The sequence below is a fragment of the Nannospalax galili genome, unplaced genomic scaffold (genome assembly GCF_000622305.1).
Source record: "Nannospalax galili isolate Female #2095 unplaced genomic scaffold, S.galili_v1.0 scaffold381, whole genome shotgun sequence".
Taxonomy (NCBI): Eukaryota; Metazoa; Chordata; class Mammalia; order Rodentia; family Spalacidae; genus Nannospalax; species Nannospalax galili.
The window spans coordinates 4,155,428-4,176,356 of record NW_008347312.1 but is presented as its reverse complement, the minus strand read 5'-3'; the positions used below and the strand labels follow the sequence as shown (position 1 = coordinate 4,176,356).

At 45.4% G+C, this 20,929-nt stretch overlaps 2 pseudogenes; one reads left to right on the top strand and one right to left on the bottom strand.

Annotated features, from left to right (window-relative positions):
• Window positions 1–400: 400 nt before the first annotated feature.
• LOC103742797 lies at window positions 401–9,479 on the bottom strand (annotated as a pseudogene).
• Window position 9,480: 1 nt separating this feature from the next.
• Window positions 9,481–16,076, top strand: LOC103742796 (annotated as a pseudogene).
• Window positions 16,077–20,929: the final 4,853 nt, after the last annotated feature.

Here is a 20,929-nt window from a genome sequence, read left to right as displayed (position 1 = left end):
TTGAAACATTATTTTAGAAGCTAATTCAATTTCCCAATTGGTATGGCACCAATGTTTACTTCAATTTCAAAATTCACAGTAGTAGACATGGGTGGTTCCTGTGGCTCCTGTGTGCAGAAGTGAACTGTTTCCTCATCTTATCCAGGGATGTGTATAGGAGATCACAGACTGTACATCCATGGTGCTGAATTAGAGGGCTGGGGACAACTGGTACCCTCACTTCAAGCTCTTGTACTTTTCTCCAAGTTGAAACTCTAAATACATCTGCTATACATATATACAAAGTCAGAGGATGTGAACAGATATACACACTTTCTAACAAAAGAATGATTAATAATGCGAACCTTTTTTTTTGGAAATAGATTCTACTGAGTTAACAGAGAACTTTCTTTCCATCAGTTTATCGAAGTCCAGACCAACTATGCAGATAGGATGCCCATCCAGAGGAACTGGACGCATTCTCTTTCACCTTGAGCAACTGCAGCAAGTTTTCCCTTTTTTTCAGGGCTGGGCTGCAGCATCGTGCAGGAAGGAGCCTCTCTCTTTCACTCCCTGGTTTCAGGAAAACAAAGTGCAACAGGACATTCTTCAAGTATCCCAGGTTAGCTACTGACTTCTCTTGCTCTTGATTTCTTTCCAATCTTCTTATTTCACTTTTCGGAAGCTTAACTTGCTCCGTGAGGATGGCGTTGGTGGCTTCTGTCTCCCGGAGCAGGCCATTTGAATGATCTGCACTTTTCGAGGTGGAACTGAGCTTCTGAGCCAATTCTTCTTTGGTAAATTCAGCATGCCATAAGGAGGCTCAAGTTTGGTCTCAGGAGCATTAAGAAGCTGCTCTAATGACTGAGCGTGTGCCCGTGGAAGATACGGACTCAGTGTCAGCTGTCTCCGTGCCTTCTCCCTCTTCCTGGGTTGCAGTGTGCATGTGTAGAACAGGAAGGTCTGTGTTTCTTCTTTCTCGAAGGTTCTTCAAAGGTTGGTGGGAAGAAGCTGGGCTTCTTGTGGCTGGTTCACTCTTGAGTTGGAAGAGCTGAGCTTCCACCTTGGAGAGCTGGTTCTGCAAAGTCTCCGTCGTCTTTCTGTGTTCTTCCTGCAAATGTCGTACTTGATATCAAAAGCTGCTGCAGAGCACATCGTTCTGGGAAGTTAGGGTTCTAAATTTTTAAAAAATCTTTTCTTGCTGGGTGTGGCAGCGCACGCCTTTAATCCCAGCACTCGGGAGGCAGAGGCAGGCGGATCTCTGTGAGTTCAAGGCCAGCCTGGTCTACATAGTGAGCTCCAGGCCAGCTGGGGCTACTGTGAGACCCTGTTTCAAAAAGACCAAAAAAAAAAAATCTTTTCTTGTTTTTTTTTCCCCTCTCTCTTCTCTTTTCCCCGGAGTAAGGCAATAAAGGAGTCATAACATTCTGACCTTTTGAGACAGCATGCTGGTCATGTCCGCAGAACCTTTGTCATCTGACCTTGTCTCAGAGTAAAGGGTACCAGCTTCGGATGACTGCACGCCATAGTTACAGAAAAAAAGGAACAGCCAGTTCAGTCTGGCCTTATGACTACAGGGGATTAAGGAAGACTGAACTACTGATTAGCCTGTATGTTGGTGATGTGCAATTTCCATTTCAGTGCAATCAAAAGACAGAAGTAGTCTCAATTTTAGTTGCTCCTAAAGAGCCACCCTGGGTCAGTCACAGGTACAAAGGGACTATAGCTCTATGATTGGCCTAACCTGAGTCACGTGCTCATGTCTCTGGCTAGCAGGGAGGGACCGTACCACAATTAGCACCCTCACTGGAAACTTACAGAAGAAAAGAACAGTTCCTACAAGGAAATAAGATGAGGAGAAAACAGACATGCCAGGTGGCTTACACGACTCTCATGTATAGAAAAATCATAAAGAACCCAGATTTCCTGTGGTGAAGGGTGGCCCATGTCATAGCTGACAGTATAGTTGTCTGCGGGAAAATGCCTACTGAGCCCCAACATCCATGTAAAAAGCTGATATGGCCGCAATGTGGTTGCCATCCCAGTGCTGGGCAGAGAGCCACAGAAGCTGCCAGGGCTTGCTAACCATCTAGTCTAGTGAATCAGTGAGTTCAGGTTCAGTAAGAGCCCTTATCTCAAAAATAAATAAATACATAAATAAATAAATAAATAAATTTATAGAAGTAATTGAAGAAACATACCTGATGTCCTTTTTTGTTTTTGAGATAGGGTCTCCTTGTAGCCCCAGCTGGCCTGGAGACTAGGCTGGCCTCAATCTCTCAGAGATCTGCCTACCTCTGCCTCCCAAGTGCTGGGATTAAAGGCAGGCACCACCGCATCTGGCTTGATGTCAATTTTTGATCTCACATTCATATGCACATATACTTCCTCCCCCCACATGCACATACAAGCATGGACATACATCACATACATACATATATACACACACACACACGTTTGCACACACACATACACAAAGGGTGGAGATTGAGTAAAGAAAACACCCAAGGTTAACCTCTGGCCTATATACACATACACACATCAAACAATGAAGTTTTATCCTTCAACTGTGTCTTGCAGAAACAGCCCCGGCATTCTTCGTGGTCCTTGAGTTGAAGACCGTGAAGATGGTAGCTTCTAGGATGGAACCCCAGTCACCAGGGCTGTTTCCAGTGGATGGAGTTTAATGCTAATTCTTCTTATGTATTGGCCCTTCCTATTGGAGAAAGCACTGCTGAGCTTATAGAGAGAACTCACTCAGCCACGGAAAACTGGAAAAGGAAGGGATCCTAATGGCAAGAGCAGGTGTTAGGCACGTAATGGCTCTCAATTGTTACACCCTGACTTACTAGTGACTGAGATGAATTCCCTGGGTTGGGGGCACTTTTGGTCTCCCTACCCACCAGCTCCCCTCCCATGAGGGAAGCTTCCCCCACTGCAGTCCCAGAAAGGATGGCATTCAACACCAAAGTATGTACCCCTTGCTCTAGTATTGTGGTGCTGTGGGATGCTGTCCTCCAAGCATAACAACCATTGCCATCTCCATCAGAACAGCTGTGGCTATGTGAAAGAGACCCTCATGACGGGATGTGTTGACTGTTCACATTCCTTATAGAAGGAGTTGGTGGGAAGGGTCATTAGACCCTCACCTGGGATTCCAGCCCCTCCCTCCTGTACCATCTCATAAATCCTGGTGGCTCCACACCACCTGCACCTGTTCTGGGAAGGTGCTAAGGTTCACAGAGGGTGGAAGGCTAACAGAAAGGGGGACTCCATCTGGGCAGCTATGGCGAAGTTGTTACCCTTGCTAGGGTGGAACTATTTAGTGATGCAGCTGTTTAGGGGTCACCCATACTCCTATAAGTAACCCCTTAACCATGCTTTATAAAGTAAGCCCGAGAAATTCATTGGTTCACCATGCTGGACTTGGGTGGATCATTACTCTGGTGTCATTAGTGCCATTTTTAGACACTTTTTTCATGTCTCTCCTTGGGATGTTCACACAACATGGGGTAAGTTTAGCCACTAACTCTAGGCATTTTTTTGCAGGGGATACCACATGACTCAGAAACAGACCATCCCTACCCTGTAGCTCCTCCTTCCAAAGAAAATGCTGGGCTGTGTTGTTATTGAGTGGGGTGACCTGTAGGTCCAGGTGTGTGTAACCGCTGCAGGAGCCCAGCCCACAGAGCCCAATCACACTGCACTGAGTCTCAAGGGTTCCTCCTTAGGCTCCTCTGAGTCTGGTGCCAATGCCACCCCCACCCCAAGGCTCAAGTGCTTTCTCACCTCAGATAGATGGTTTCTATCTGCCAAAACGTTTCAGTGCAACTAACAACAACTGGTAAATATCCAGTGGCACATTTTTTCCTGCTTTAAAAGTTTTTTGATCTATTTATTTTTTATTTAATGTGTATGAATATTTTACCTGCATGTATGTAAGTATACCACATGTGTGCAATACCCACAAAAACCTGAAAGGGCATTGGATCCCCTGGAATGGAAGTTATGGATCATTGTTAACTGCTATATGGGTGCTGGGAACCAAACCCAGGTCCTCTGCAAGAGCAGCCAGTGCTCTTAAGTGCTGAGCCATCTCTCTAGCACCCCACTCAGCCCCCTTTTTAAAGACTGAGTCTCACCCTGTACTCTAGGCTGACCTGGAACTCCCAGTCCTCTTGCCTCCAATTCCCAAGTGCTAGGATTTCATGTGAGAGCTACGATGTCCAACCCCAGTAGTATTTATATATAACTGTCCCTCAGTCTCCATGAGAGAATGCTTCCAGGAGCCAAGCAGGTACCAAAGCCCACAGAGACTCAAGCTGCTTATGCAAGATCCATTGTATTTGCACACAGCCAAATGCACACCCTTCCATATAGTTTCCTTTTTCTCCCACATGCTTCAAGTTTTCTTCACAGTACTTATGATCCCCAATGCAATGTAAATGCTGTGTAATTTTTTCCAGAAATTTTATTTATTTTGAAATGTATTACTGTGTGTGTGTGTGTGTGTGTGTGTGTGTGTGTGTGTGTGTACGCACGTGTAGGTCAGACAACAAGTTTCAGGAGTTGGTTCTGGTTCTGGGGATTGAACTCAGGTTGTCAGGATTACACGCAAACCTTTTTACTCACTGAGCCATCTCACCAGCCCTAGATTCTTGTACTGTAATGTTGAGCTCCTTTGCCTCTGGGAACCCAGGTACCACCTGAGGTTGCTCCACAATTCCATGTCACTTTGTTAAAATTTTATGTCTTTTGTTTGAGTGTGATAATTTATGATGCAGTATTAAATTCACTATGTGTGTGTGTGTGTGTGTGTGTGTGTGTATGTGTGTGTGAATATTTTTGATCCATGGCTGGCTGGACCCGTGGATGCAGAAGCCGAGGATCCGATCAAGGCAGGCCCGTGCCATAATTCAGGGATGCCAAACGGGAACACTCTTTATTTCTTGATGAGGCACCCTTCCTGGTTCAAGAAACTTGCCCATGAAAGACAATTAAGTCACCTGTACCTTTAACCAGGAAATGAAGCTGACAGAATTCTTCCCCTCAGAGTTCAACTCCTTCCCAAAACAGATGCAGAGAACATGTGAGAACCCAACAGCATTCTGAGAAGATCACAGAATGTGCGGTACCTCAGATTAGAGGGGTTCTTGTCCCGCTGTCTTTGTTTTGGAACTGGGACATGGAACTGGGACTGGCCTTATAGGTGAACAACTTCAAATTTAGTATCCTCTCCTGGCTGAGAAGTTGCAGATCTGCACTGGCCTATACTGGCTTGGTTTCTGGATTTCCTTTTTGATTCTGTCAGTCCTGCCCCATCTCCATTTTCGGGTCCCTCTGGTTGCTTCTTCTGAAACCCAAGCTCTGACATGCTCACTGGGAGCTTTGTGGCCCTTGGGGTAAGGGACAGGCATTATAAACCTGTTTGGTTTTGCTTTGTCACCGTCCAGGATCCAGGAAGCCTGCCTTCAAGTTCATCTCTCCTTCAGGCCCTTCCCTGGTCTCTGCTGATCAATCCAATATGGCATTGTGACCTTGAAGTCTCCCTAGGAAAATGTCATAGAAATATGGACACCAAATAACCAGGAGTGGTGGAGGAGGCTCATGCCTGCAATCCCAGCACTCAGGAGGCATGGGTGGGAAGACTGTTGCGAGTTCAAGGCCACCCTGGGCTACAGCGAAAGTTCTAGGCCTGCCTGGGCTATAGTAAGACTGCCTCAAGAAAGTGAAGAAAGAAAAAAGAAAAAAAAAAAAAGAAACTAGATACTACCTTAAGTTCTCTGAGCTCTCCCAAAACTCTAGAAATTTCTAGCACCTACCGGTGCTGCTTCTTCCTGGAAGGAAAGAGTGCCAGCTCTTGAATCTAACCACTTACCTCCTTTTTTCCTGACCTCGATGGGCATTCTCCTTCCTCGGCTGCTGTTAGGGGAACCCCCTTTCTTTATTGCTCATAACTATTTTCTTCTATGCAGTGGTTTTCAAAGTGCAGTTGCTGGCCAGTAGCATCCTCATCCCCTGGGAATTTATTTAAAAAGCAAATTCTTGAGTGGTCATGGAGGCAAATACCTTTAATCCCAGCACTCAGAAGGCAGAGGCAGGTGATCTCCATAAAAGTGAGGCCAGCCTGTTCTACATAGTGAGTTCCAGGTCAGCTGGGGCTACAACTGTCTCAAACAACAACCAAAACAACAAGCAAAAAGCAAAATCTTGGGATTTTAGGACTTAACCTGAACTTTCTGAATCAGGAACTCTGGAGATGAAGACCAGAAATTCGTATTTTGATAAGACCCCACCCCATCCAAAGGGACGTGATGAATTCCCAAGTTTGGTCATTACTGATCTAGGGTCTGAACCAATGGTTCTTCTTCTTGGCTGCCTAGAATTGCCTAGAGAGCTATGAAAAAAATTAATCGATTTTTAAACCCCATCACAAACCAATTAAATCAGAGGTTCACCAAGAGGCAGGTCAAAATCAGCCCAGTCACGTCTAGATCAGCAGAATTGTCCAGCTGTCCCTCTATGAAAGAACAGGTGGCAACCGAATTTGGGGGTCATTTGTTACTCAGCAGTAGCTAGCAGGTACACAGTAACACTATGACCTTCTGGCAGTACAATGACTGATCTTACTTTCTCAAACTCAGCCCCTCAGTTCTGTCCCACAGCTGCTCCCCTGGCTGTTGTAGGCACTGGGAACATTCCCTGGCTTACAGGTGAGACGTTTCCAACAACTCTGTCCTTGTCTTCAGCAAGGAACTCAAAGAGCAGATGGGGGCTCCAAGCCACTGCTAGCAATAAAAACAACATACGAGCCATGCACTCAATTTTAAATGTTCCTGGAGTCACATTTTTAAAGAGTATGAAACCGTGAAATTCATTTTGATATTCTATCTTACTGCATATTTTATGAGATATTTTCTTTAATATATCCAAAATATTGTCACTTCAACATGTGGCACTAAGTAAGCACATTGTCAGTGTCGATTAGCCACCTGCAGCCACAATATTGGACAGAGCAGCTCCACACAGATTCCTACACATGTCACTTCCAGAGTAACAGTGACGGCAGGAATGAGTATAAGACAGAAGGATCAGGAGGAGCAGAGCTCTGCTAACCACATCGCACCAGTTATTGACCCAGGAAAAATAATACCCAGCATGTTGCCCAGCGTGAACCATCTGTCCCTGCTGTTTGTTTGTTCTATTCTGCCAACTTGGGGCATGTCACCTCCTCTGTGAGGCCTTCCTTGAATGCTCATAGCATTCCAGAATAGCTCTTAGGAGTCTAGCGCAATAAAACTACCATTTGCTGAGCATTGACTATGTGTCCAGCACTGAACTGACAGCTTAACCTGAATTATACCATTTGATGCCTTGTGCACAATACTATGAAATAGGAATTTCCATCCTCTGTGCAGAGGAGGAAACTGAGGCTCAGAGCGGTCAAAGGGATTCCACTAGTTCACTCACCTGGTAAGTAGAGAAGCCAGAATTGGAACCTAGGACTGTCGGACTCCAGGGCTCATGTGTTTCATGCCTGGCCTCTTGCTAATCAAGTGAGGACCTTTGACCAGCAGCAGCAATATCAGCTCAAAGCTCATGAAAGATGCAGGGTCTCAGGTTCTACCCCAAGTTCATTGAATCAGAATCTGCATTTGAACAAAATCTCACATGATTCATGGGAGTATTGAAGTAAAAGGAGTTCTAGCTGAGGCTAGCCTGGAATTTTGGGGGCTCTTTTTGAGACATGGACTTCCTCTAGCCTTAGCAGGCCTGGAACTCACAATGTAGACCAGGCTGGCCTCAGTCTCACAAAGATCTGCCAGCCTCTGCTTCCCAAGTGCTGAGGTTAAAGGTGTGTGCTACCATACCCAGAATAGCCTGGAATTTTTATATGTGTCTAGGTATATGCTTCACCCCAAGGCCACCAGCTCTTTGAGGGCAAGGACCACACCTTCCCCCCTTTCCCCTGACCACCTGCTACAGAGTAGGACATAGATTGCTAAAAATAGTAATTTCTAGATCTGTCTTGACCCACCATTCACTCAGAGGAGTTTCTGCAAACTAGCCTGCTTCCTTTTATTCAACCCCACCTGGCAAATGAACAAGAGTAGTCTGTATGGCCAACTTAAGAAACTCTTCTGTGTTCTGAATAGCCTGTTCTACTTTAAAAGTACAAGACACACCAATGTACAGCAATTCCCAAGGCTGAAGAGAGTGCATGAATTGAGAGGTAACCCCTGGAGCTGTTGGGAGCTGAGGTCAGGACTCAGCTGTACCAGTCTGATGTCTGTTTTTTGAGAAAGTATTCGTTCTGAAAAGAACCCTTGGGCTGTTTTAGAAGTGATCAATGCTGGGGTCTACTAGGCAAAAGTAGTTCTAGGATTTTCACACAGGAAGAAACTTGGACCTCTGGAAGGAGGTAAGACTTAGAAATACACATGTAGCTAAGAAAGAATCAGACAGCCATAATAAAGAATGGTGTGGGCTGATGGAACTGGGGAGTCGGTGGGGAAGGTGGACGGCCCATCACTGGATTCAGGTCTCAGGAGAAAAACAATCTGCCAACTATTGAAAGGATTGGGGGATTTGGGGTTCCATGTTGGTTCCAATCAGAATAATATAATTTTAGGATCTTAGAACACATCAGAGCAGGCTCTCACATACATGAAACAAGACAGGTGTTTGAGGAATATTTATTCAGAATCAGACATGGGGTGTAGGGCCTTATCACAGCTCTTGGGAGGTGGAGACAGGAGGCCTAGGAACTCAAGGTCATCCTTAGATATATAGAAACTTTGAGTCCAGCCTGATGGACTATATGAGACCTTGTCTCAAAGGAAAAAGGAGTGCGTGTGTGAGTGTGTGTACATGTGTGTGTGTGTACATGTGCGTATGTGTGTGCGTGTGTGTGTGTGTGTGTGTGTGTGTGTGTGTGTGTGTGTGCGTAGAGGGGTGGAAAGAGAAAGCAGGGGAAAAGGAAAGGGATATCTGTTTAAAGTTAAATTGGGATTAGATTGTGTTAGGACTTGGCTCATCTCTTCAATGTTATTGAAAGATCCAGGAATGCTTGAATTTTATTCCTGCCAATCTCTATATCGTTCTCGCCATCCCACCCCATTGTTAAGTTCCTTAGGCATCCAAAGACAAGGCACAGCATCTCAACTGTACCAAACACTTCTTCGTGACTGGTTGGATCTAATCTTTACCATGAGAACTCCTTTAAAAAAATTAGATTAGAGCCTGAGACAAACAGGCTTCCTGACTCTACCCCTAGTTCCAATTCAATACAGGACCCAAGGCAAGGGCCAACACTTGTGACGACTTGGGGATTGTTACATTAGGATGCTGCCAGGCTCACAGAGCAGGAGGCAGAGTGGACCATAGTCTTTGTCACACTTCCCACAGGACGCATGGCTCAGGGAGTAGAGATTGATGGAGGCACTGACCAGCTGCTCACTGGAGAGAAGCTTAAAGGGTGACAGATAGATGGCAGCCATCATGAGCTCTGAGGAGCCCCCTGCCTATGTAAATGAACAAAATAACTCTTCCTCCTCTAGCCCTTCTGTCTCCACATATGAGAAAACTAAGCTCCCTCCTGGGAGATTGTCCAGCTCGTGGTCACAGGATGTGGCCACTGGCCAGCTGGAATGAGATCCAGTCTTATGATTTCTGTTTCAGAGCTCATCAGATGGGTTATTTTGCCTTCAAGACCCAGCCAGCTCTGTAAGAGAATGAAACGAACTTAACTGGAATCTAATCCATGAAAGCATCATTCCAATTGGCCAAAACGGAATCACACGGACACCCCTAACTGGAAAAGAGTCTCAGAAAGTAGGAGATGGATTGGCATAGCGTTAGCATGATGCTTCTTTTAAGGGGGGCATCCAACACACACATTGATTGGCGTAGCGTTAGCATGATGCTTCTTTTAAGGGGGGCATCCAACTTTTTCACATTGCGACACAATGTGGCCACCTACAAAATTCACACTCAAGAACCATACACTTGAGTTGCAAAAACGAACAAAAAAAATCACAATAATCTCATAATGTTTTAAATAAGTTCACAGATTTACTAGAATGCATGCAGCTCACAAGCCACAGATTAAATGTGCCTAATAGTTGGTGAACTCACCCCAACCTGGAACAAGTTCAGAGAAAAACAATAAAGGTAGTTTGCAGGTAACGTGATCCAACCTCACGATAATACCGTGTTCGTATTACTAGTGAACAGCTGCTGCAGCAGAGCTAAAGTGATCTGCCCAAGGTCACAGCTAATTGATGGTCAAATCACATTGGAATCTGGTTCTGGAGTCTGAGCTTTCCATTGCGATGGAGTACTAGCAGAGAGAAAACAAAAATGTGGAGCTCTTCAAGGAATTGAGGGACTGGGGATGCAGCTTAGTGGCCATGTTCTTGCAATAAAGGTAGTTTGCAGGTAACGTGATCCAACCTCACGATAATACCGTGTTCGTATTACTAGTGAACAGCTGCTGCAGCAGAGCTAAAGTGATCTGCCCAAGGTCACAGCTAATTGATGGTCAAATCACATTGGAATCTGGTTCTGGAGTCTGAGCTTTCCATTGTGATGGAGTACTAGCAGAGAGAAAACAAAAATGTGGAGCTCTTCAAGGAATCGAGGGACTGGGGATGCAGCTTAGTGGCCATGCTCTTGCCTAGCATGCACAAGACCTTGGATTTCATCCCCGGCACCATAAAAATAGGAAAAAAAAATTGTGTATGACACTGGAAAGCTTGGTTAGTGTCTTCTAAGTCATCTCTGCTGAACAATACTTGAAATTTATGTGCATTTTCATTCCATGAAACATTAAACCATTTATTTATTTTTATTTTATGTGCATTAGTGTTTTGCCTGAATGTCTGTAAATGCACTTGTGCGTGCAATGCCCAGCGAGGTCGGACTACATAGTGAGTTCCAGGACAGCTGGGGCTACAGGGAGACCCTGTCTCAAAAAGACTGAAAAAAAAAGTGGTATGTAATAGCGATACATAAATTCCATTTTCATACGTTCAGAGAACTTTGGTATGCAGTGAGCCATCGGGGCATTTGATAAAGTTTTGCAGATGTCTGCTAGAAGTCTGATGCCAATTTTCAGGAGAATAGCAACTCCTTTGTGTGACACTTTCCTGGGGCTCTTCAGGAAAACCAGCATGACCTTTCTGATTTCTGCCCTGTCGTACCAGATAATGTCCGAGGCAAAGAATTATTAACAATATGAGCTTCCCAAGATTTCTTGTCTTTCCCTTAGAAAGCAGATTAATTATTTTTCTCATTCCTATCATCTAATGCCCGACAAGAAGCACCTTACAGGAAAAAAAGGGTTACTGTGCCTTAGAGTTCCAAGGGGGTACATTCTACAGAGATGCAGAAGTTATAATTATAGGAGGAGGAGCCTGGCTGGTCACATTGCATTTGTAGACAGAGAGAGAGAGAGAGAGAGAGAGAGAGAGAGAGAGAGAGAATGAATTATCAGTACAAATACAAGGGCCGGCAAGATGGCTCAGTAGACTGAGGACCCAAGTTTGATCCTCAGGATTCATGTGGTGAAAAAAGAGAACTGACTCGTCCAAGTTCTCTGACTTCTATATGCATTCTCTCTCTCTCTCTCTCTCTCTCTCTCTCTCTCTCTCTCTCTCCCCTCCCCAAAATATGTTATATATGTATAAAGAATTTTTTAAAAATAGGAGCTGGAGAGATGACTCAGTAGTTAGGAGCATATAGTGCTCTTGCAGACAACCTGAGTTTGGTTCCCAGCACTCATGTCGAACAGCTCATGATTACCTGTGACTCCAGCCCCAGAGGATTCTATGCTTTCTTCTGGCCTCCACAGACACCTTTATTCACGTGTACATACCTGCACAGACACACACACAGACATAAAAATATGTATATGTAAATTCGCTATTCTACAATATATACTATACCATATCACTGGTGCCTTCTGGATGGTACAGCTGGCTGCTCTAGGCTAACAGCTTTCTCATCATTGTGACAGAATGCCAGGCATACACAGGGGAAAGATTTGTTATGTTCATGTTTCAGAGACTTAAGTTTCTACTCCTTGCTTTGTTGATCCTGGGCCCATGGTGGTAGGACTATGTGGTGCAGGGGGTTCTTCACTTCATGGTGGACAGGAAGTAGAGAAAGACAGGAAGGGGCCAGAGCAAGCTATGTCCTTCAAAGACATGCCCCAGTGGCCTAAGTCCTCCAAACAGGCCCCACCTTCCACCATTTTACCACCGTCCAACTCAAGGTTTGATCCATCAACAGACTAAAACATTGATTGGGTCAGAGGTTTGGTGATGTAACATCTCTAAACACCCAGAAGTGTGCTTTGCTAACTGCTTAGGCTGTCCCTCAGTTCAGTCAAGTTCACTCCTCTTCAGACTAGCACAAGCAGGTCCCTGAACCCTGAAGACACAGGCAGTGTGCCTGCTGCGAATTGGCATGACCTTTGCTGCATATCTGTCTCATCCCTGGAGAACAGGCTCTCTTATTACATTTTCCCAGCCCAGAGTTTAGCTCCGAGGCAACGTCCTGTCATTTGTTTGTCTGATGGGCATCATTTCTTCTAAGAATCTAATTAGGATCTTTTCAAGAGTTCAGCCCAGGAGCAAGGGAATCAAACATGACTCAGAGGGTGTGTCACCCAAAGCCAAGCAAAGATTGAGCTGATCGGTCCTTGATTTATACATCCATTATTTCATCCACAAGCCCTGACAATGTGTCCTTTCTGTGCTAACCTAGGCTGGGAGCTGAAGCAAGCGGATAGAGGCAGAAGTTACCTCTCTGCATTGGAGGAGTTTAGCCACATTTGGCAGATAATGTTCCACTTAAAGAAGTGGACACATTAAACAAGCGATACACAGTGCCACAGCCACCACTTCCCTGTGACACACAGTGTCCACCGTCTGTGCCCTTCTACAGACATCTTCTTGGGGTCCAAGGAGGACTGATGTTGCAGATCCCTCCAGCTACTTCTAACTGGCTAGCAGAAGTTACCACTGTATGCAGCCCAGGCTGGCCTCTACTTCCTGAATGTGGGGATTACAGGCATGCACACACCTAGATTTCAACTCTCTCTCACCCTCTCTCTCTTTGTGCTTCAGGAATGCAGAGGCTGAGGTGTATAACCACGTCAGATTGGGTCTCGGAGTGACTCTGTGAAGCAGAACCCCTCCACTGCATCCCTGGCTACCCTCTGATATGCGGAACATTGAAAAATACATGTTTGCTTTCCTAGACCACTGAGATTCAGGGTTCATGTATTACTGTGGCATAATTTAGCCTAGCGTGACTAATTTACAACCTAAACTTCTTTTAAACACTTTTATTGAATTTTTGAGATTTGCACACAATATAATTTGATGGTATTTAGATGCTCTCCCCTATCTGCACCTCCCCTGATCCCCCCCCACCACCAATTTAATGGACTATAATAAGGCCTATAGAGTCTAATTTTGTCCCCAAACGTCCTTCAGTATGGGTTCATTCACTGGAGCCTGGTTAATCTACCAAGATTTCCATCCTTGAAAGAGGCTGTCTCTCCCCTTCCCAGCAGTCATCAGTTGTCAAAATTTCTTTAGGTTGGCTTGGGGTTTCTTACCTACTTCCCAATGTCAATGCTGGGATTTTGTCTGATTTATGCTTGAATGGGTCTTGTGCATGCCGTCACCATTGCTGTGCGTTCATATGAGTAACTGCCCAGCTGTCTGGAAGACTGTCTCCTTGTGGTTCATCTACCACCTCTGGCTCTCACAATCTTTCCACTCCCTCTTCTGCAATGATCCTTGAGCCTTGGGAGGCAGAATTATGATACAGGTGTCCTGTTCAGGGTTAAGCACTCTGCAGCCTCTTGTTCTCTTCATTCTGCCCAGTTGTGGACAATCTAAACTTTTAATCAGGCATGGTGACACAAGCCTACAATCCCTCAGCATTCGGGTGGTCAAAGCAAGCATATCATGAATTCTAGCCCAGTTTGGGCTACATTGTAAGGCCCTGTCTCAAATAATACAGGGTCAGTGAAATGGCCCAGTGGGTAATGAGCTTGCAGCACAAGACTGAGAATCTGAGTTTGGTATCTCTAACCCACATAAAGGTGGAAGGAGGGCACCAACGCCATAAAGTTGTTCTCTGACCTCCACACGTATACTATGGCACGCATGCCCATACACCCATATTATACACACATAATAAAAAAGTTAAAAGAAAAAAACATGCACATGCATCCATAAAACCTTGACCTTCAAACCAGTTAAACAGATAGTGGTAGACTTAGGGAGAACAATTATGTGCCTCATTTATTTGGTAAATGTTTGCAGAGCACAGATTGAGTCCATATACTGTGTTAGGGTTACAAAAAAGAATAAGACTGTGCCCTCACAGGGTACATGATCTGATAGCAACACAATGCCAATAATTTCCCAATAAATAATACCTTCATAATTGTAGTGCAGGCACAAAAAGGATTCATATGGGCAGTGCACGCCCTTGAACCCACAAACAGACTCACGAGCAAGTACCCAGTGGCTCTGATTATATTCTTCTTTTTGCTGTGGTTCTGTGAAATTGACCAGCCTGTGATGCTTAAAACACTCATTTACAAAATCTCAACCATTTGCCTCTCTGCGGTAAAAGGGAAACAGACATATCCAAACTCATATGCCAATATATTGAACTTCAGAAAGTTAAAGTTTCCAAATGTAATGTGAGATCCTGAATTGGGTTCTAAATCAGATATGGTAGAAGATGTGGTGCAATCCAAATTAAGTCTGGGGGCCGGGAAGATGGTTTCATTGGTCAAGTGCTTAACAGTGATGTACTATACGGCTGGAAAATTTGAAGAAAGGATTTTGAGTGCCGTCACCAAAAAGAAAGGCTGAGTGTGAGGAGTGTTTGAGGAATTGGTATGTTTACTCTGAATTTTTGTTTAAAATATTTTTTATTTTTATTTTTTAGGTGGATGAATGTATTACCTGAATGTAAGTAAGTGTGTGTGCTGTGCAATGCCCTTGGAGGTCAGAACAAGGTGTCGGATCCCCTGGAACTGGAGTTTCCGATGGTTGTTAGCCACCATATGGTGCTGAGCCATCTCTCCAGCCCTTGCTTACCCTGATTTTTAAAGGTATTTTTAATCTACTTTTTGTCACCTTTGATAAATACATGAGATGTACCTTGACCATATCCACCCCAACACTCCCCACACCCTCCCAATGGTGCCCCTCCCACCTTCATGCCTTTTTTAACCCACTGAGTCCAATTAGTGCTACCTATACACACAGGCCAGCAGTCACACCCCAGAAGCCATTAATTGCCAATTGCTCCCCAGCTAGGGGTGGGGCCCACGATCCCCCACCTCCACCCAGGATGGAATGTTGACTAGCTTGGTCTTGTGCAGGGAACCATAGCTGCAGCGAGTTCCTGAGTGCAACGGTCACGCCATGTCCATCAGACGGCATCTCCCAGGGGGCCGGGTGAGCCAAGCACACAGGAGGCACCCAGCGCAGACGCTGGCTTTGCCACAGCTGACCTCTCAGAAAGAGAGACTGAGATGGCCATGGATCGACTAGCCAGTGGAGCCCAGAGCATCCCCAGTGATATTCCTACCCACTGTGAGGGCCCATGTTCTGAAGAGAAAGGCTTTGCTGTGGAGGAGGAGGAGGCTGATGGGAAACTGTATGCCTGGGGGCAGCCAGGAGGAACAGCCTGTCCACCCATGGAGCAGGCTGCAGATCTTTTCAATGAAGACTGGGACTTGGAGTTGAAAGCAGACCAAGGCAATCCTTATGATTGCTGATGACATCCAGGAGAGCATTTCTCAAGAGATCAAATCTTGGGTGTGCTGTGCCCCACAAGGAAACATGATGTATGACCCCAGTTGGCACCATCCACCTCCACTGATATCACATTATTCTAAGATGGTCTTTGTTATTCTGTCTTTTTTTTTTTTTTGGAGCTGAGGACTGAACCTAGGGCCTTGTGCTTGCTAAGCAAGCACTCTACCGCTGAGCTAAATCCCCAACCCCTCTAAGATACTCTTTGAAACAGGACAATTTGATGATGCTGAAGATTGAAGGTGGCACTTTCTGCCTTGTGGGTTTTTTTGTGCCCTCCTGATGAAGAACTGTTTCCTGTCTTTAAGATGAGATATCCTACCCAAGACCATGTTCCCGCTGGTTCCTGAGTATGGGCTACACAAACCGGTGTGAGCTGAGGTCCCAGTGCTCTTTCCTATTCTGTTGTTGTTGTTAATGGACTCTTTGGAACGTATCAGCATTTGTGTCTGTGTCAGAGGAAGTACGTTCTTTATAAATAAAGGTTGGGGGTGGGGGACAGCATCTCCCTGCACTCCTCCCCACCCGCGGGCTCTTACATTCTTTCCACCCCTTCTTCCACAATGTTCTCTGCGGCTTGAGGGGCTTGGTATATCGATGTCCCATTTAGGCCTGAGCATTTCCCAGTCACTTGTTTTCAGCACTGTGACCAGTTTTGAGTCTCTGAATTAGATGCTGCCCCCTGTAGAATAAGCTTCTCTGATCAAGGTTGAGGACAATACTAATTCATGGCTATAAATGGAAATATTTAGAAGGCAGTTTGACAACCTGCCTGTTTGGCAAAACAGTAGTACGCCTCCCTCTACCTCCTCAGGTCCTACCATCTCCTGAGCCTTGTGACCCTGTTTATAGTATCAGACACGAATTCCTTCCTGTGGAGCAGACCTCAATGTCATAAATTCCTTGTTTATTGCTGTGTGCTCCCTAATGGCAGAGTTGGTATTGCAGCATTCAGGATCCACCGATGTTTACTCTGATTTGAACATTATACAATGTATACACATATTAAAACTTCACATGGTACCTCATCAATACAAATAATTTTTATGTGTCATTTTAAATTATTTTTATAATTTGAAAAAGGTGAGGAGACAACATTTCTCCGTGTTCTAAGACCTTGCTGCTTCACTGTGAGTGGTCAATCACCCACCACATCATGATCACACAGTGAAACCCTCCAGCACATATCTAAGGTATCAGATTGTGCCAGATCCCATCTCCCAGGATGCAGTCCTTCAACAGGCATTGGTTGGCATGCCTTCCCCTCCAAGCCCAGATGGACACAGAGGTTACAGGAACAGATGAGCTAAATTTAGTCCAAATGCCTAGTACTATAAGCCTGGTCAAAAGCTCATGGCCAGTCATAGGCCCTAGAGGGTGAACCTACACTGTAGATGCTGGTTCCTGGCATCTACATTGCTGAAGTCAGGATGAGAGACAGACACCTGAGCACAGCACCTGGCATGGTCTTAGCTCAGCTACTGCTTGCTGGCTGGATGTCTACACGTACCACCTTGTCCACTCAAGATACACTATATGGGGAACGGAGAGATGGCTTAGCAGTTAAGAGCACTGACTGCTCATGCAGAGGACCCAGGTTTGGCTCTCTGGACCTACATGGCAGCTAACAACTGTCTGTAACTCCAGCTCCAGGGTATTCAGTGCCCTCTTCTGGCCTCCATGGTCACTGCACACATATGGTACACCTACTCATATGCAGGCAAGGCAATACACATAAAATAAAAATGAAAAAAAAATTTAAAGATGTACTATGTATGAAGCACGTGCTGTGAGCAAGGCCCTGTGCTGCAGCTGCAGCAGTGAACACAACACATAAAAGTCCCTTTTGTTCCAGGCGTGGTGGTGCATGCCTTTAATCCCAGCACTCGGGAGGCAGAGGCAGGCGAAGCAGTGAGGCAGAGAAGGGAACTCACAGGCAGTCGAGCCAGGGACAGTGCAGTCAAAGTGTCAAAGTGGGGGTCCAGAGAACCTCAGCTCACAGCTGAACACACATCTACAGGAGCTGAAATGTGTGTGGATGTGGGAATGAAGGGATAAGGGAATGTATTTGAACCTTCCAGCAGATTTAACAAAACATCACAACCTGGGCATCTTCACCAACAGAAATCTAGTCCTCTGAGTTCTGGAAGCTCGGACTCTAAGATCAAGGTGTTGGCAGGGTTGTGTTTTTCTCTGGAGGCCTCCTGCCTTGTCTTGCAGATGGCTGCCTCCCTCCCGTGTGTTCATGTGGTCATCCCTCGCCCCTGTGTGTTCTGTGCCGTTATCTCCTCCTATGAGGACACCAGTCACACTGGATTGGAGCCCACCTTTGCATGTGACCTCATTTTATCTTAATTATCTCTTTGGAGTCTTTTATTTTGTTTTAGAGATAGGATCTTGCTAGGCAGCCCAGACTGGCCTGGAACTCACTGTGTTGCCCAGACTGGTCTTGCATTCATTATCTTCCTGCCTCAACCCCCTGTGCTAGTTTTTAGTGTGTGCCCACCACATCCGCTACCTTAATTATCTTTCACGGGTCCTATTTCAAAATATGCCCACATTCTGAGATGTTGGAGGTAGGACTTCAACACATATATTGGGGGTAGGGGCAAAATTCAGTCTATAATAGTGAATAAGTAAATGAAAAGATGCGTTAGTGAATGAATTGGTGACTCAATGAATGAAGTATTCTGCTGATTTTCTTCTGGGAGAAGCTGAAGGAGTCAGAAAAGCACAGCACTGGAAGAAGAGAGGATCAGGGGAAGAGGGACAAGCAACCACATCAGTAGAAAAGGCAAGGATTTGACATGTATTGTTTCGCAATTCCTTCTTGGCCAATTCCAAATGATTTTTCCCCAGCTCTGGCTCTGTTTCTGGAAACAGTTTTATTAACTGCTGGCCTGCTGTAGGATGCAGTAGTCAGAAGACTTGGGTTCTGCTCTGCTAGGCTACCTTGGCGAAGTCCTGTACCCTCGTGTGTGTGTGTGTGTGTGTGTGTGTGTGTGTGTGTGTGTGTGTGTGTGTGTGTGTGTGTGTGTGTGTGTGTGTGTGTGTGTGTGTGTGTGTGTGTGTGTGTGTGTGTGTGTGTGTGTGTGTGTGTGTGTTTGGTCTTTTTGAGACAGGGTCTCCCTATAGCCCCAGCTGTCCTGGAACTCACTATGTAAACCAGGCTGGCCTTGAACTCACAAAGATCTGCCTGCCTCTGCCTCTGCCTCCCGAGTCCTGTGATTAAAGGCATGTGCCACCACGCCCGGCTCCACCTTACTTTTTAAGATACACTCTCTCGCTGACCTGGAGGTCACCGATTCAGCTAGACTACCTGGCCAGTAACTTTCAGGGATCATCTTGGGCCCAGCATGGTGTCGCACACCTTTAGCCCCAGTACTCCAGGGGCAGAGGCAGAGGCAGGTAGATCTCCGTGAGAGTGAGGCCAGCCTGGTCTACATAGTGAGTTCCAGGCCAGCTGCAGCTAAAGGAAGACCTGTCTCCAAAAAATCAAAACCAAAACCAAACAAAGAATTCCAGAGATCCTCCTGTCTCTGCCTCCCCAGTGTGAGGGTTATAGGCATGTATGGCTACTTGGGTTTTTTTTTTTTTTTTTTTTTTTTTTTGGTGTGGATGCTGCAAGAGGTGCAGAGATGGAAAGAGATGAAGAAGGTAAGCAGCTCGCATCCCCATCCCTACAGCTCTTGGGATCACAGAAATAACCGTCATCTCACCTCTCTTCCAATGAGAAAATGGGAAATTGGGGCTAGAGTGAGGTCTCAGCAGTTACGAGCTCCCCAACACTGCTCTTTCAGAGGACCTGAGTTCAGTTCCCAGTACTCACATTCTGTGGCTCACAGCTGATTGTAATTCCAGCTCCAAGGACTTGAAGCCTTCTTCTGGACTCTGCAGGCACCTGCATCCACACATGCACATACTTACAGATACACACACACATACAAATAACTCAAAATAAAATCAGTTTTTATTTTAAATAAAGAAAAATGAGAAACTGGAGCCAGATGTAGTGGCACACGCCTGTAATCCCAACACTCAGGAGGCTGAGGCAGAAGGATTGTGAGTTTGAGGCTAGCCTGGTCTTGCTATGATGAAAAAAAATTTTAAAAGACAAGTGAAAACTCAAGAAGGAAAACATTGCCTGATGCATTGCACTACCTTCAGTGCTCTGCCAGTAAGAGCTGAATCCAGCTCTTGGTGATAGCCACTGCACCTGGGTGTGGTCTTCCTTCATGAGATCTGTATTTTGAAATTTCTGTTCTCTTGATTCTATTGTTCTGGCAACACGTAGAATTTACTTGAAAGATGATTAGTCCAGCTGCTTGGGAAAAAAAACCAGTGATATGGCCTAGGGAGATGGCTCAGTGGATAAAGTGCTTGCCAAGCAAGGGTAAGGATGATGCCGCTAAGGGTCCTTTCTAGGTCTATTTCTTTGCCAGGTTAAAGATTTATAAGACACGGGTGCTGGAGAGATGGCTCAGTGGTTAAGAGCACTGGCTGCTTTTTCAGAGGACCCGTATTCAATTCCCAGCACCCACATGGCAGTAAGCAACCATCAGTAGCTCCAGTTCCAGAGCATCTGGAGCCTTACTCTGGCCTTCAGAGGTTTTGCACGACACGGGTGCACTTACGGACATGCAGGCAAAAGACACTGATACACATAAAGTAAAAATAAATAAATAAGAAATAAATAAGAAATTTGTAGTCACAGCATACAAAGTTTCTTAAAGCTAAACTAACACTCCACACAGCACAGAAAGAGACAGAGTCCCTGGAAGAGGAGACAGTCCTGAGCTATAGCACTGTCTACCCCCTTGGAGAACCTGGGCTTATATATTCCATAGGGTAGGGGGTGGGACACAGTTGGACTTCTCCTTCCCCCTTTGGATTAGACAGGGAAAGATGCTTGTTACTGGTTGGTTCTTTTATGTAAAAGCAGGAACCTGATTGGGTAAAACAAAGATGGGAAGTTTGAAATTCCTGCCAGGAGAGCCCCAGAAGGAAAAGAGCCCGTCAAAAGAACCAGCTTTGAAAAAGAACTTAGAATTGGGCCATCATGAATGAAAGTGAAAGTCACTGGAACTCAGCTG